The following is a 15,253-nucleotide window of genomic DNA, read 5'->3' on the forward strand; positions in this document are numbered from 1 at the left end:
CGACCCGGCCAATTACCGTCCCATCGGTCTACTCTCAATCATCAGCAAAGTGATGGAAGGTGTCGTCAACTGCAGGGAACGATTCAACAGGTGGTTACTGAATGAGGGTTACTCTAGAACGAACTACACAGATCACTACTCAGGGTTTATATACAGGTGTGGTCACTGCCGGTACTACAGTATACAGGAGCTGTAAAAAGTAGTTCTCCCCCTTAAAAGCCTTAAAAGTACATACATTACAATTCCTCCCCTTTTAGATTAACAGTACCATAACACTCATTTAACAATTAAATATCAAACTAATTACAATTAACACTTTTAACATGCAACATTAGCTGAAAATAGTCTAGTTATAAATTCAGTCTTTGGGGAGGCTTCCTGATTCTTTCTGGATAACGCCTTTCCCGAGTGTCTCGCTCTTGGTGCGGAGGCGATTCTAACACCCTGTCGTCAGTTGATTCATCAGCTTCCAATGCTATTGTTTCTGAGGTAGATGCGACCTGTACGTCGGGTTCCTCACCAGGTATGTATGGCCGAAACATGGGGTTGACTCGTTCCTGTGACTCTAGGATCTGGTCAGCATGGCGTCTCACAATGTTCTCCCCAACATCCACTGTGTACATTAGTGGCCCCTGCCGTGTGCATATCGTTCCTGGTTGCCATTTCTCTGTTCGGTAGTCGTGGGCCAAGACTGGTTGCCCAACATTGAAGCTCCTTGTCAGCTTCTCATTGATGTGCTGGAATTGCTTACTCTCAACATCTCTTTGTACATTTGGTCTGAGCAAATCCAGACGAGATCTCAACCTTCGGTTAAAGAACATCATGGCCGGGGCCTGGTTGGTGACTGCATGTGTCGCATTTCTGTAGGCTAACAGGAAATTGTCCACCTCATGCTGCAGTGGAATGTCGTCATCGCACATGGCCTTTACTGCTTTTTTAAAGGTTTGTACGAACCTCTCAGCCAATCCATTTGTGGCTGGATGATACGGGGCGGATGTGTAATGCCTTACCCCATTCCTTTTCATAAATCTTCGAAACACTTCGGACACAAACTGTGGTCCGTTATCAGAGCAAATCTGCTCTGGCAAGCCGTTCCTGGCAAAAATGGTCCTTAGGACTGCAATAGTTTTCTCCGTGGTGGTGGAGGACATTTTGATCACCTCAGGCCATTTCAAGTGCGCATCCACGGCTATTAAAATCATTGAGTCCATGAATGGACCAGCAAAATCAATATGCACCCGTTGCCATGGAGATGAGGGCCACTCCCATGGGTGTAGAGGGGCATGTGGTGGTGCATTTTGGACCTTCTGGCATCCTGGGCAGCTCTTTGTCAGGTCCTCAATTTGCTGATCGATCCCCGGCCACCACACATAAGCCCTAGCAAGGCTTTTCATTTTCACCCCTCCCAGATGACCTTCGTGAAGCTCATTGAGCACTCTCTCCCTTAACTTGGGTGGAATTACCACTCGGGATCCAAACATCAAGGTCCCGTGGCATACTGACAGCTGTTCTCTTCTGGATGAGAATGTTGGCAACAGTGAGTCGCCATGTGCTGGCCATCCCTTCACCGTCAAATCATATACCCGAGACAGTGTTGAGCCATTTCGGGTCTCCTTCCATATACCAGCGTTAGTTACTGGCAAGCATTCAATTATAGTCGAATGAAATATTTCGACAGGATCCACTGCTGGTGCTTCCTCCGCAGTAGGCAGTGACAGGCGTGATAGCCCATCAGCGTTTCCATGCTGTTTCGTGCCCTTATATTCGATTTCATATTGGTGCGCCCCTAGAAACAGGGACCATCTTCGTAGCCATTGCGCAGTCATCACCGGAACACCCTTCTTTGGATTAAAGATGGAGACAAGTGGTTGGTGGTCAGTCAGCAAGGTGAACTTCTGCCCGTGCAGATAGTGATTGAATTTTTTCACTCCCCACACTAGGCTGAGGGCCTCCCTGTCAATCTGGGTGTAGTTACGCTCGGCTGAGGTTAGTGACCGAGATGCAAAGGCTACTGGCCTCTCCGAGCCGTCTGGGAATTTGTGCGAAAGCACCGCTCCAATGCCATAGGGTGATGCATCACACGCCAACCGAATTGGTAGTGCTGGGTTGAAATGAGCCAACACCTCTTTTGATGTGATCAATGCTTTGCTCTTCTGGAAAGCTCGTTTACATTCGTCACTCCACTTCCATGGTACCCCCGTTTGCAGTAGGGTGTTCAGTGGGTGTAGTACGGTAGACAAATTCGGCAAGAACTTATGGTAGTAGTTCACCAGCCCGAGGAACGACCTCAGTTGTGACACATATTCCGGTGCTGGAGCCTTGACTAATGCCTCAATCTTTTCAGGGGACTTATGTAACCCCTCTTTATCAATAACGTGGCCACAATACGAGATCTGCTTCTGGAAAAACTCGCATTTGTGGCGATTAGCTCGGAGCCCATATTCCTTCAATCTAGTGAGCAGCTGCTCCAGGTTGGCGAGGTGATCACTGTCATTTTCGCCCGTGACCAGGATGTCGTCCAAATAGCACTGGGTCCCTGGAATCCCTTGCAGGACTTGATCCATTGCCCTTTGCCAAATAGCCGGAGCTGATGCTACCCTGAACACCAGCCGATTGTATTGGTACAGACCTTTATGAGTGTTGATCGTGAGGTACTGTTTCGAGGCTTCTTCTACCTCCATTTGCAGGTACGCCTGGGCCAGATCAATCTTAGTGAAGCGTTTCCCTCCAGATAGCGAGGCGAAAATATCTTCAATCCGCGGAAGCGGCTATTGTACAGTGTGAAGGATTGGGTTCACTGTCGCCTTAAAGTCCCCACAGATGCGAACCTTCTTTGGTTCCCCAGGCGTATTACTCAACGACCTCTTCATTACAGGAATGATGGGTGTAGCCCACTCGCTCCAGTCCACTTTGGACAGTACTCCTGAATGTTCCAAACCTTCCAGCTCTGCTTCGACGGCTGGGTGGATCGCATAAGATACAGGTCTGGCCTTAAAAAACTTTGGGCTTGCATTTTCCTCTATTTTGATCGTCGCTGTTATGCCTTTTAGTGTTCCGAGTCCCTGCTGGAACACTTCTTGTGCATCAGTTAGCATTTTTGACAGTCGTCCAGGTGTGACGTCATCATCCTTTTTGGCATCTACAGTCAGTGCTTGTATGGAATGCCAATCTAGCTGTATCTTCCGGTTCCATTCACGTCCTAGTAGTGGTGGTCCTCCATCTGGCAATATATATAGGTCCATTTTTGGTGTTTCCTTGCCGTTATATATAACGTTCACCCTTATTTTTCCTTTGGGGTAGAATTTTTGCCCCGTGTACGTCTTCAAGATGATCTTTGTATCTCTCAAGGGTATATGTGAGAATAGCCGCTTATCGTCCCTTCGGTTTATGATTGTTAGGGCTGATCCTGTGTCCAATTCCATTTTCACTTGGACTCCTGCTATCTTGAGCGTGACCCAGATACTTTGGTGATCCTCCGTTTTGATCACATTATGTAGTTTCAGACAACCCAGCTCCTTGCTTCCGGAGTCTGTATCACTCTTCTGTTCGTCTGAACTACTCTCCGTCACCTTATGTACCTTCTTGTACTTCTCCTGTGGAGATTTCTTGCTGCTGGTTTTCTTTCCCGACCTGCAGACTCTTGCTATGTGTCCTACTTTTCCACACTGTCTGCACACTTTGTCCTAGAACCGGCAATCATTATGGTCGTGTGTTGTTCTGCCGCAGCGATAGCACTTCACTGTTCCGTATGACATTTCATTTGTGCCATATTCTTGCGGTCTCCGTTGTATCTCTGCAGTGCCCCGTGCTGCTGCTTCGTGTGATACTGCAATGCTGAAAGCCTTGTCCAGCTTAAGATCCTTTTCTGATAGAAGCCGTTTCTGGGTTCCTTCACTTTGAAGCCCACACACAAACTTGTCTCTTCAATATCTGCTAGTCCCGTTCCAAACTGGCAGTGTTTCGATAGCTTGCGCAGTTCCGTTAAATACTCAGCATTACTTTCATCTTTATGCTGGTTCCTTTTGTGAAACTTAAATCTTTCTGCTATCAGCAGTGGTGTGGGGTTTAAGTGGTCCTGTAGGATTGACACTATGTTTTCAAAATCCTTTTCTACTGGCTTCTCTGGGGTTACTAGGTTTCATAGTAAGCCATACGTTTTTGCACCCATTGACTTCAACAATACCAGTGCTTTCTTGTCATCTGGCACTTCATTCGCCTTGCAGTATACTTCTATGCGTTCGACATATGTCGTCCAATCTTCGACTTCATTGTCGAACGCTGTGATACTGCCACTCTTCAGCATTTTTGGGTGTGGTTAGACTGGCTTAAAATGGCGTCTCCTGCGCTTTCCTTTCTTCCCCGCTGCGGTGTAAAATTGCGTCTCCCGCGCTTTCCTTTCTTCCCCGCTGCGGCTTAAAATGGCATCTCCCGCGCTGCTGCCAACGCCGCTCTCGGCGGTCCTCGTGGCAAATGGCGACGCCCTGTGGGTTTCGTGTGCTGCCCCTGCGCTGCTGCCAACGCCGCTCTCTGCGGTCCTCATGACAATGGCAGCGCCTTGCGTTTTCCTGCACGCCTCTCTCCCCCGTTGACGCTGCTCGGCCCTTGACCACCGGCTGCGCTCTGCTCTCTCTCGTCTTTCTCCCCCGTTGACACCGCTCGGTCCTGAATACCGGCTGCGATCTGCTCTCTCTCGTCTCTCTCCCCCGTTGACGTCGTCGGTCCTGAACACCGGCTGCGCCCTGTGCGCTCTGCCCTCTCTCTCTCCCCCGTCGACGCTGCTTGGCCTTTTTCTGTGCCGCTCGGTCGGGCTCTAGCCCGCCGCTGTCCGGGAAGGGTCTGCGCAGTACCTGTTGCCAGCCCGTTTTGCTGGACCACCGTGACTGGAAAGCCAAGCCTGGCTCTCGACAGCCTTCCCTGCGATGCTCAAATCTCCGCTGGATGACTGGGCGGCTGCCCGTGGTCGACGCCCGTGCTTCTGGACTCAACCTCCTTCCACTGTTCTCCAGGAGCGAATCCCTGGGAGGTGATGCAGAGTTTCAGGTAGGTTCGAATCTGCGTCGTCGCCAATTTTATGTCCGTGTATCTTAATGTTGTGTCCTTCAATAATCAGACAACAGACTGCAGGGAACGATTCAACAGGTGTTTACTGAATGAGGGTTACTCTAGAACTAACTGTACAGATCACTACTCAGGGTTTATATACAGGTGTGGTCACTGCCGGTACTACAGTATACAGGAGCTGTAAAAAGTAGTTCTCCCCCTTAAAGGTACATACATTACAGGTTGGGGTCTGGAATCAGATTTTTATCACTTTAACCTCCTACCGACCCCAAACGAACCATTTTTTGGGGTTAAAATTCCCTCCATCAACTTATCAGATGCTCACTTAAGTGAAGTCAACAGTCTGGCATTCCATCTCTTAGTATTTGGTCAGCAAGCAGTAATAGCAGCTTTCTATACTGATGTCATTATACGCTTATTAAATGTGACAAGAAGAGTTACCCAGAACGCTTGTTATTGTTTTCATCATGAATTATTCACATGTCATTTTGAATACATTTAGACAGTTTTATTTTACTGATTTTGTGATGAGATTAATATATTTTCTACACACCTTTATTCAACAAAGGATTCATGTTGCGATGTTTCACAATATGTAGGTCACATTTGTTTTAATTGAAAGGAGAAAAGTGCTTGAAATAATTGCATCCAAATTCATTTTATATCATGGAGGAATCAATCAAAGTGTTCTGATATTGTTACCTCCCTTTCCATGGCTGCATCAAGATTTGACCTAAACCAAGGAAATTAACAATCAAAGATCAGTTTATATGAAATACATCCCAAAATTATTATAAGGCTCTCATATCACTATCTTTGTAAGCCTACTGGCTTCCAGTTTGTTCTGTCCTGCGTTATGCTATATTATGGATCAGTCTCATTACAACAAATTAAATTTGTGTTTCCAAAAAATGTGTTCAAATGAAAATGAGGTTTATAAATAAGTTCAACTCATCCAAAACAACAAATCCATTCAATGTAATGTTCTCATATGGTAAATCTGAATTCATTTAAGATATGTAGTGCAGCCTGAATCATTAACCCAAAGAAAAAGTCAAAGTTAAGAGTAACTCAATTTAATCACATTTGAAACTACTTTGGAAGAAATATGAAGGGACTCTATAAAAGTCTATAAAAGTTGACAGTTACAGGAGACTGATCATAATGGAGATGAATATTGCCTGGGCCACAAGGCTAAGAAGGCAAACTATGGTATGAAGTGCTATCCAGAAAGGGATATCTGTGTTTTCTGAACTTACGGGTACAGTTGAGGTCCATTCCCACTAGGGGGAAAGGCAGGGCGACTAAAGTCAGGGCTCCCTGGATAGCGAAAGAAATAGAGAATATAATGAAGCAGAATAAGAGCGCGTATGACAGATGTCAGGTTCTAAATACATCTGAGAATCAGGCTATATATAGAAAGGTCAGAGGAGAAGTGAAATAGACAATAAGAGGGGCAAAGAGAGGGCATGAGAATAGAATGGCAACCAACATAAAAGATAATAGTAAAAGGGTAGTAAGAGGTGGGGTGGGGCCAATTAGGGACCAAAAAGGAGACCTATACATGGAGGCAAAGGTTATGGCTGAGGTACTAAACGAGTACTTTGCATCTGTCTTCACCAAGGAAGAGGATGCTGCCATAGACATAGTAAATGAGGAGGTAGTGGAGATACTTGATAGGATAAAAATTGATAAAGAGGAGTTATTAGAAAGGCTGGCTGTACTTAAAGTAGATAAATCACCAGGAGCAGATCGGATGCATCCGAGGATGCTGAGGAAATTGAGGGAGGAAATCGCGGAGGTACTGGCCATAATATTCCAATCCTCCATAGATATGAGGGTGGTGCCAGAGGACTGGAGAATTACAAATGTTACACCATTGTACAAAAAAGGATGTAAATATAAACCCAGCAACTACAAGCAAGTTAGTTTGACCTCAGTAGTGGGGAAGCTTTTAGAAACAGTAATCAGGGACAAAATTAAATGTTACTTGGACTAGTGTGGATTAATTAAGGAAAGCCATCACGGATTTGTTAAAGCCAAATTGTGTTTAACTAACTTGATTGATTTCTTTAATGAGGTAACAGAGAGTGTTGATGAGGGTAATGCAGTTGACGTGGTGTACATGGATTTCCAAAAGGTGTTCAACAAAGTGCCACATAATAGGCTTGCTACCAAAGTTAAAGCCCATGGAATAAAAGGGACAGTGGCAGCATGGATACAGAATTGGCTAAGTGATAGGAAACAGAGAGTAGTGGAGAACAGTTGTTTTGCAGACTGGAGGAAGGTATACAGTGGTGTTTCCCAGGGGTCAGTTCTAGGACCACTGCTTTTCTTCATATATATTAATGACTTGGACATGGGTTTACAGGGCTCAAGTTCAAAATTTGCAGATGACACAAAACTTGGAAGTATAGTGAACAGTGAGGAGGAGAGTGATAGACTTCAAGAAGACATAGACGGGCTGGTGAAATGGGTAGACACGTGGCAGATGAAATTTAATGCAGAAAAGTGTGAAGTGATACATTTCAGTAGAAAGAATGAGTAGGGCACTGTTAAGTCTGTGTGTGATAGTGAGAATTACTACACAGACCACAAGAGTAAATTCAACAGGTCTTTACTGGTTGGAGGTCGGACTATACTGAATACAATATTATTACACTGTGCTTATATACCGGTGTGGTCACCACCGGTATTACGTATACAGCAGCCAAAGAAAGTAGTATCTTTCTTAAGGTGGACCAGGCTTAAGTTCTCTTAAGGTGGAACAGGTTACATACACCACAATCCTCCCTTTTTAGCTTAACAGTCATATCCCCAAATAAACATAACATATATACATATATAACTTCAGGTATAACAGTTCAAAGGTTCAGTCTCTCAGGAGGCTTTCTGATTCGGCTTGGATAACGCCTTTCAGTGGTCTCTGATTCTTGTTGTTGAGGTGCCTCCTCTATTTGGTTGCCAATGTATTGGGTGTCATCATCATCAAGTACATTCTCGGCCGAGGTAGATGCTTCAGGTTCATGAACGTCTTCCACAGCTGTCTCTGTCACAACCATGGGTTCGACCCTTGCTCTCGACTCTACCAGTTGATCCGCATGACGCCTTATCACATTATGACCAATATCTACGATGTACATCAGAGGTCCTTGTCTGGCCTGGATTGTTCCGGACTGCCATTTTTCGTTTCCATAGCCCCTTGCCATCACTGGTTGTCCTACGTCGAAAGTTCGAGTGGTCTTGCTGTTAATATGCCGAAACTGTTTGTTTTCCACTTCCCTCCGCACATTTGGTTTTAACAAGTCCAACTTGGACCGCAACCTCCTGTTATAAAACATCATAGCAGGACTTTGGTTAGTCACGGCACGATCGGCGTTTCTATATGACATCAGGAACTTATCGACCTTGTGTTGCAGTGGAATCTGATCATCATTCATGGCCTTAATAGCCTTTTTGAATGTCTGGACAAATCTTTCAGCCAACCCGTTTGTCGCCGGATGATATGGGGCAGAGGTATAATGTTTAACTCCATTCTTCTTTAAGAATTGTTGGAATTCTTCCGATACAAACTGTGGTCCGTTGTCCGAACAGATCTGTTCTGGCAATCCGTTCCTTGCGAATATTGTTCTTAACACCGCAATTGTCTTTTCTGAAGTAGTGGTATTCATCTTGATGACTTCTGGCCATTTGGAATGTGCGTCCACCGCGATTAGGAACATGGAGTCCATGAATGGACCAGCAAAGTCAATGTGTACGCGTTGCCATGGGGCTGAAGGCCATTCCCATGGGTGTAGCGGTGCTATCGGAGGTGCATTTTGCACTTTTTTGACACCCAGCGCAGCTTTTCGTTAACTCCTCAATCTGTTGGTCAATACCCGACCACCATACGTAAGCCCTAGCAAGACTTTTCATTTTAACTCCCCCCAGATGACCTTCATGTAGTTCTTTTAAAACTCTTTCCCTTAACTTGGGAGGAATAATCACTCTTGTCCCGTACATCAAAGTACCATGGCAGACGGACAGCTGGTCTCGCCTTGCCGAGAATGCCGGTAACAGAGGATCACCCCGTGTTGGCCATCCTTTCACTGTCACCTCATAGACTCTGGACAGTGTCGGGTCGTTCCTGGTTTCTCTTTCAATACTTGCATTGGTGACAGGTAAACACTCGATAATGGTCGAATGAAATAACTCAACAGGGTCAACTTTCGTCGTGTCTTCATCTTCAGGTAGTGGCAGGCGCAACAGGCCATCAGCATTGCCATGCTGTTTCGTACCTTTGAATTCTATCTGATATTGATGTGCCCCTAAGAAAAGAGACCATCTCTGGAGACGCTGTGCTGTCATCACCGAAACACCCTTCTTAGGGTTAAAAATGGACACCAACGGTTGATGGTCCATCAGAAGTGTGAATTTTTGGCCCTGTAGGTAATGATTAAACTTCTTCACTCCCCATACAAGGCTAAGGGCCTCCCTATCGATCTGCGCATAGTTGCACTCAGCGGAGGTCAATGATCTGGATGCAAACGCGACTGGCCTTTCCGTGCCATTTGGCAATTTATGTGAGAATACTGCCCCAATACCATATGGAGAAGCATCACAAGCCAACCGAATAGGCAGTGTCGGGTTGAAGTGAGCCAACACTTCCTCTGAGGTGATCAATTCTTTGCTTTTGCGAAATGCCTTCTTACAGTTTTTGCCCCAGTCCCATGATACCCCTTTCTGTAAAAGAGCGTTCAACGGATGCAGTACCGTGGATAGATTTGGCAGAAATTTATGGTAATAGTTAATTAATCCTAGAAACGACCTCAACTGAGAGACATTCTCCGGAGCGGGAGCCTTTACAACTGCCTCTATCTTGTCAGGAGATTTATGAAGCCCCTCCCGGTCAATGACATGACCACAGTACGAGATCCGCTTCTGGAAGAACTCACATTTCTGCCGATTTACTCTAAGTCCATACTCTTTCAGTCTGTTGAGCACCAGTTCCAAGTTAGCGAGATGTTGTTCCTCACCATCACCTGTGATCAGAATGTCGTCCAGGTAACATTGTGTGCCTGGAATTCCCTGTAATACCTGCTCCATGGCCCTCTGCCAAATTGCTGGAGCCGATGCCACTCCAAAAACCAGCCTATTGTACCGGTACAACCCTCGATGCGTGTTGATCGTGAGGTATTGGCGTGACTCTTCTTCAACCTCCATCTGCAAGTACGCCTGTGCCAGGTCTATCTTGGTGAAGTGTTTCCCGCCAGACAGTGAAGCGAAAATATCCTCAATCCGTGGAAGCGGATACTGCACCGTGTGAAGCACCGGATTAACGTTGATTTTGAAATCTCCACAGATGCGAACCTTCCCTGGATCTCCTGGCTTATTGTTTGCAGGACGTTTCATAACGGGAACAATGGGCGTAGCCCACTCACTCCAATCTACTTTAGACAGTACACCTGAACGTTCTAGTGCTTCCAGCTCCGCTTCAACTGCAGGTCGTATTGCATAGGGTACCGGTCTGGCTTTAAAAAATTTTGGTTGTGCATGTTCATCAATCTTGATGTTTGCCGTAATTCCTCTCAGTGTTCCCAGTCCCGGCTGGAACACCTCTTTAGCCTCATCCAATATTCTGGACAATCGTTTAGGTTTGACAGCTGTTTCCCCGGAATCTACCGTTAGTGCTTTCAAGGAGTGCCAGTCCATATTCATTTTCCTAATCCACTCCCGTCCTAGTAGTGGTAGACCTCCTTCAGGTAGCACATATAAGTCCATTACTTGGCTTCCTTCGCCCTTGTGGACCACTTCTACCTCTATTTTTCCGATGGGGTACACTCTTTGTCCCGTGTATGTTTTCAATATAATCTCCGTATCCTGTAAGGGAATATGTTGGAATAACCTTCTGTAATCTTTCTTATTCATGACCGTCAATGCCGATCCAGTGTCCAATTCCATTTTTACTTGGACTCCTGCTATCTGAAGGGTGACCCAAATTGTCTGGAGGTCTGTATACTTACCAACGTTGTGTATTCTTAAGCTATCCAGTTCATTACTGCTAGCGTCTGAATCTGACTTCTGTTCGGTCAAACTGTTCTTTGTCACCTTGTGTACCTTTGCATATTTTCCTTGCGGTGACTTTTTGTTGCTGGTCTTCTTTCCTGACCGGCATACTTTAGCTATGTGGCCAAGCCTGCCACACGTTCTGCATGCTTGGTTTTTAAACCAACACTGGTTCTGATCGTGCGTTGTCTTTCCACAACGATAACATTTGACAGAACTCAAACCCAATTTGTTTGTACCGAGTTCCGGTGGCCGTAGCTGCATTACTGCCGTGCCTCTCCCTGTGGCCTCGTGTGCTGCTGCCATAGTGACCGCCTTCTCGAGAGACAGCTCATTCTCCTCGAGCAGTCGCCTTTGTGTATCCTGTTTAAATAAACCACACACAAATCTATCTCGAAGTGCCTCTGTCAGTCCCGTTCCAAACTGACAATATTTTGCTAGCTTACGTAATTCCATCAAATATTCAGCATTGCTTTCATTTTGCAGCTGTCTTCTATCGTAAAATTTAAATCGTTCCGCTAGCATCAGCGGCGTGGGGTTAAGATGATTTTTGAGGACAGTAACAATCTGTTCGAACGTCTTATCCGCCGGTTCATCTGGTGATAACAGGTGTTTCAATTGCCCGTATGTCTTCGCACCCATTAAGTTTAGTAATGTTAGTGCTTTATCTGCATCAGGAATTTTATTTGCCTTACAATAGTTTTGTATGCGTTCTACATACATAGCCCAGTCTTCTATATCACTGTCAAAGGCATTAATGTTCCCATGTTTAGGCATCGTAGCAATTTATTGTATTTTTAATGTTATCCAAGATGGCGGCTTCCCGCTCTTGTCGTCGTCCTCCGCCCACAAAATGGCGGTTTTCCCGCGCTTGGCGGTCTTCACCCGTCCCCCCGACGCAGTCTCCGCTTCACCGCGGCTCTCGCGTCTTCAGTTTCCCCAGACGCTGCGCCTTTAGCCCGAATGCGGCCCTTATCTCCGGTCGCGATCGATGTCCCGCGCTGCGCCTCTCGCTCGAAAGCGGCCCGGCCCTTATCTCCGGTCGCGAGCGACCTCACCGCCCTTATTCCTCCGTCTTCCCAGCCCCGTCTGTACAGCCAACGCGGTTGACTTTCTGTCGCGTCGCTGCCCGGCTTACCCACCACGAGGTAGTAGAAGAAGCTGACAGTCGCTGATGGAGGCTTCGAGGTCAGGATGTCTTCTGCACTCCCGTTGCTTGATGCCTGCCGCTCGACGTGTCTTCCAGTAGGTGATGAGGTTGGAAACCTCTCTTCGACGTCCTGTCTGTGGACGAAGTCACCGTAGAAATTACTGCAGCAGGGTAAGAATCGGACTCGTCGCCACTGTTAAGTCTGTGTGTGATAGTGAGAATTACTACACAGACCACAAGAGTAAATTCAACAGGTCTTTACTGGTTGGAGGTCAGGACTATACTGAATACAATATTATTACACTGTGCTTATATACCGGTGTGGTCACCACCGGTATTACGTATACAGCAGCCAAAGAAAGTAGTACCTTTCTTAAGGTGGACCAGGCTTAAGTTCTCTTAAGGTGGAACATGTTACATACACCACAGGCACATATCAACTAAATGGTACAATCCTGAAGGGGGCGCACGAACAGTGAGACCTGGGGGTATGTGTGCACAAATCGTTGAAGGTGGCAGGGCAGGTTGAGAAAGCAGTTTAGAACATAGAAATAGGAGCAGGAGTAGGCCATTCAGCCCTTCGAGTCTGCTCCGCCATTCAATATGATCATAGCTGATCACCATATTCCCGCACTCTCCCCTTACTCCTTGATGCCTATTGTGTCTAGAAATCTATCTATCTCCTTCTTAAATATACTCAGTGACTTGGCCTCCACAGCCATCTGTGGTAGAGAATTCCACAGGTTCACCACCCTCTGAGTGAAGACATTTTTCCTCATCTCAGTCCTAAATGTCCTAAATGAGACTGTGACCCCTCGTTCTAGACCCCCCCACCAGCCAGGGGAAACATCCTCCCTGCATCCAGTCTGTCTAGCCCTGTCAGAATTCTATACGTTTCAATGAGATCCCCTCTCATTCTTCTAAATTCTAGTGAATACAGGCCTAGTCGACCCAATCTCTCCTCATACGACAGTCCTGCCATCCCAGGAATCAGTCTGGTGAACCTTCGCTGCACTCCCTCTATGGCAAGTTTATCCTTTCTTAGGTAAGGAGACCAAAACTGCACACAGTACTCCAGGTGTGGTCTCACCAAGGCCCTGTATAACTGTAGTAAGACATCCTTGCTCCTGTACTCAAATCCTCTTGCAATGAAGGCCAACATACCATTTGCCTTCCTAACTGCTTGCTGCACCTGCATGTTTGCTTTCAGTGACTGGTGTACAAGGACACCCAGGTCCCTCTGTACATCAGCATTTCCCAATCTATCCCAATCCCAGTTTAAAAGGCTTACAGGATCCTAGGCTTCATAAATAGAGGTATAGTGTACAAGAGTGTGGAAATTATGATGAACCTGTTTAAAACACTGGTTCGGCCCCAACTGGAGTACTGTGTCCAATTCTGGGCACCACACTTTAGGAAGGATGTGAAAGCCTTAGAGACGGTGCAGAAAAGATTTACGAGAATGATTCCAGGAATGAGGGACTTCAGTTATGTTGATAGACTGGAGAAGCTGGGGTTGTTCTCCTTGGAGCAGAGAAGATTGAGAGATTTGATAGAGGTGCTCAAAATATTGAGGGGTCTGGACAGAGTAGAAAGAGGGAAACCATTCCCATTGGCAGAAGGGTCAAGAACCAGAGGACACAGATTTAAGGTAATTGGCAAAAGAACCAAAGACGACGTAAGAAAAAACTTTTTTACGCAGCGAGTCGTTAAGATCTGGAATGCACTGCCTGAAAGGCTGGTGGAGGCAGGTTCAATCATAGCTTTCAAAAGGGAGTTGGATAAGTACCTGAAGGAAAGAAATATGCAGGGCTACGGGAAAATGGCAGTGGCATGGGACTAGCTGAAGTGCTCTTGCAGAGAGCCGGCATGGGCTCAACAGGCCGAATGGCCTTCTTCCGTGGTGTAACCATTCTATGATTCTACCATTCTATGATATGCTCACTGACACAGCCTGTTCAGTGAGTGTGGAACAATGTCCTGCCAATACAAATATCAGGACTCCATGAGGGTAGGGTACTAAACTTAAACAAAACATTCTCCTTGAAGTTAGCAACTATTTAAAATCTATTTATTTCGATTTGAAAACTCTTATGCTTGTATCTGTGCTGGGATCTGTGTGAACAGGGCAAGCAACTGTGTGTCTCCTGAACCAATCATATTGAAGAATCGTTAATGACCAGCTCAGAGTCTGAACCAGGAAGTGTAAGTTAGAATAGTGAATTCAATGTCAAATCAGGTACAGAAAGTGAAATAAAGAGGAGGGGAAGAACGATTGGATTAAGGGAGTGAAAAATAATGTAATTAACATTTTTTTTTAAATCTCCAACCGGCGAACTAAATGGGACCTTGCTCATTTTTCACCCGGCAGATTCTATGTTCCTATGTTCCTAATGGCTCATTAAAAAAGAACACCACCCCTTGTCTGAATTTATTGCAATATTTAACATTGAGATGTGTTAGAAAACCAGAGTGTATCTGACAAAGTTTTTGCAAATTAATAATTAGTGCAGTTGAACTTGAGGGACAGCAAGCTTTCCCTTGGTTTCTAGGTCGGTAAGTAGCTGCTGCAGCATTTAGTGGCAGTTTTGCTCAAGTGGGTATGTTGCTGGGAGAAGCGATGTCACCCTGCAGCTATTTAGAATCTTGTCTTCACTTGGCTGCCTGATGATCAAGATGTGCCGCCAACATCAAAGGACAACAAACACATTCGGTTACACGCAAAGAAATTGTGGTACAAGAGAAGACTGGTGAATACAGGGTCGTTAATCTTTCTCTATCTCCATCACTCTGTCATATTATGCTCTCCTGACTGACAGTTGCTATAGCAATTAAAAATGAGAGGAATACTTTTTACAGACCATTGTGTTTTAAAAGTCTATATGGGTTGTTGACCTGAGTATGAGGACTATTATTGAGTAAAAGCTTTAGAGGAGATTTTGGAGTTTTTAATTAGAGCCAGTATATTTGCATATGAAGCTGTTATTAAGTGTATTC

Source organism: Somniosus microcephalus, chromosome 9 (genome assembly GCF_052327205.1).
Source record: "Somniosus microcephalus isolate GS21.2 chromosome 9, FLI_Smic_1.0, whole genome shotgun sequence".
In the NCBI taxonomy this organism is placed as follows: Eukaryota; Metazoa; Chordata; class Chondrichthyes; order Squaliformes; family Somniosidae; genus Somniosus; species Somniosus microcephalus.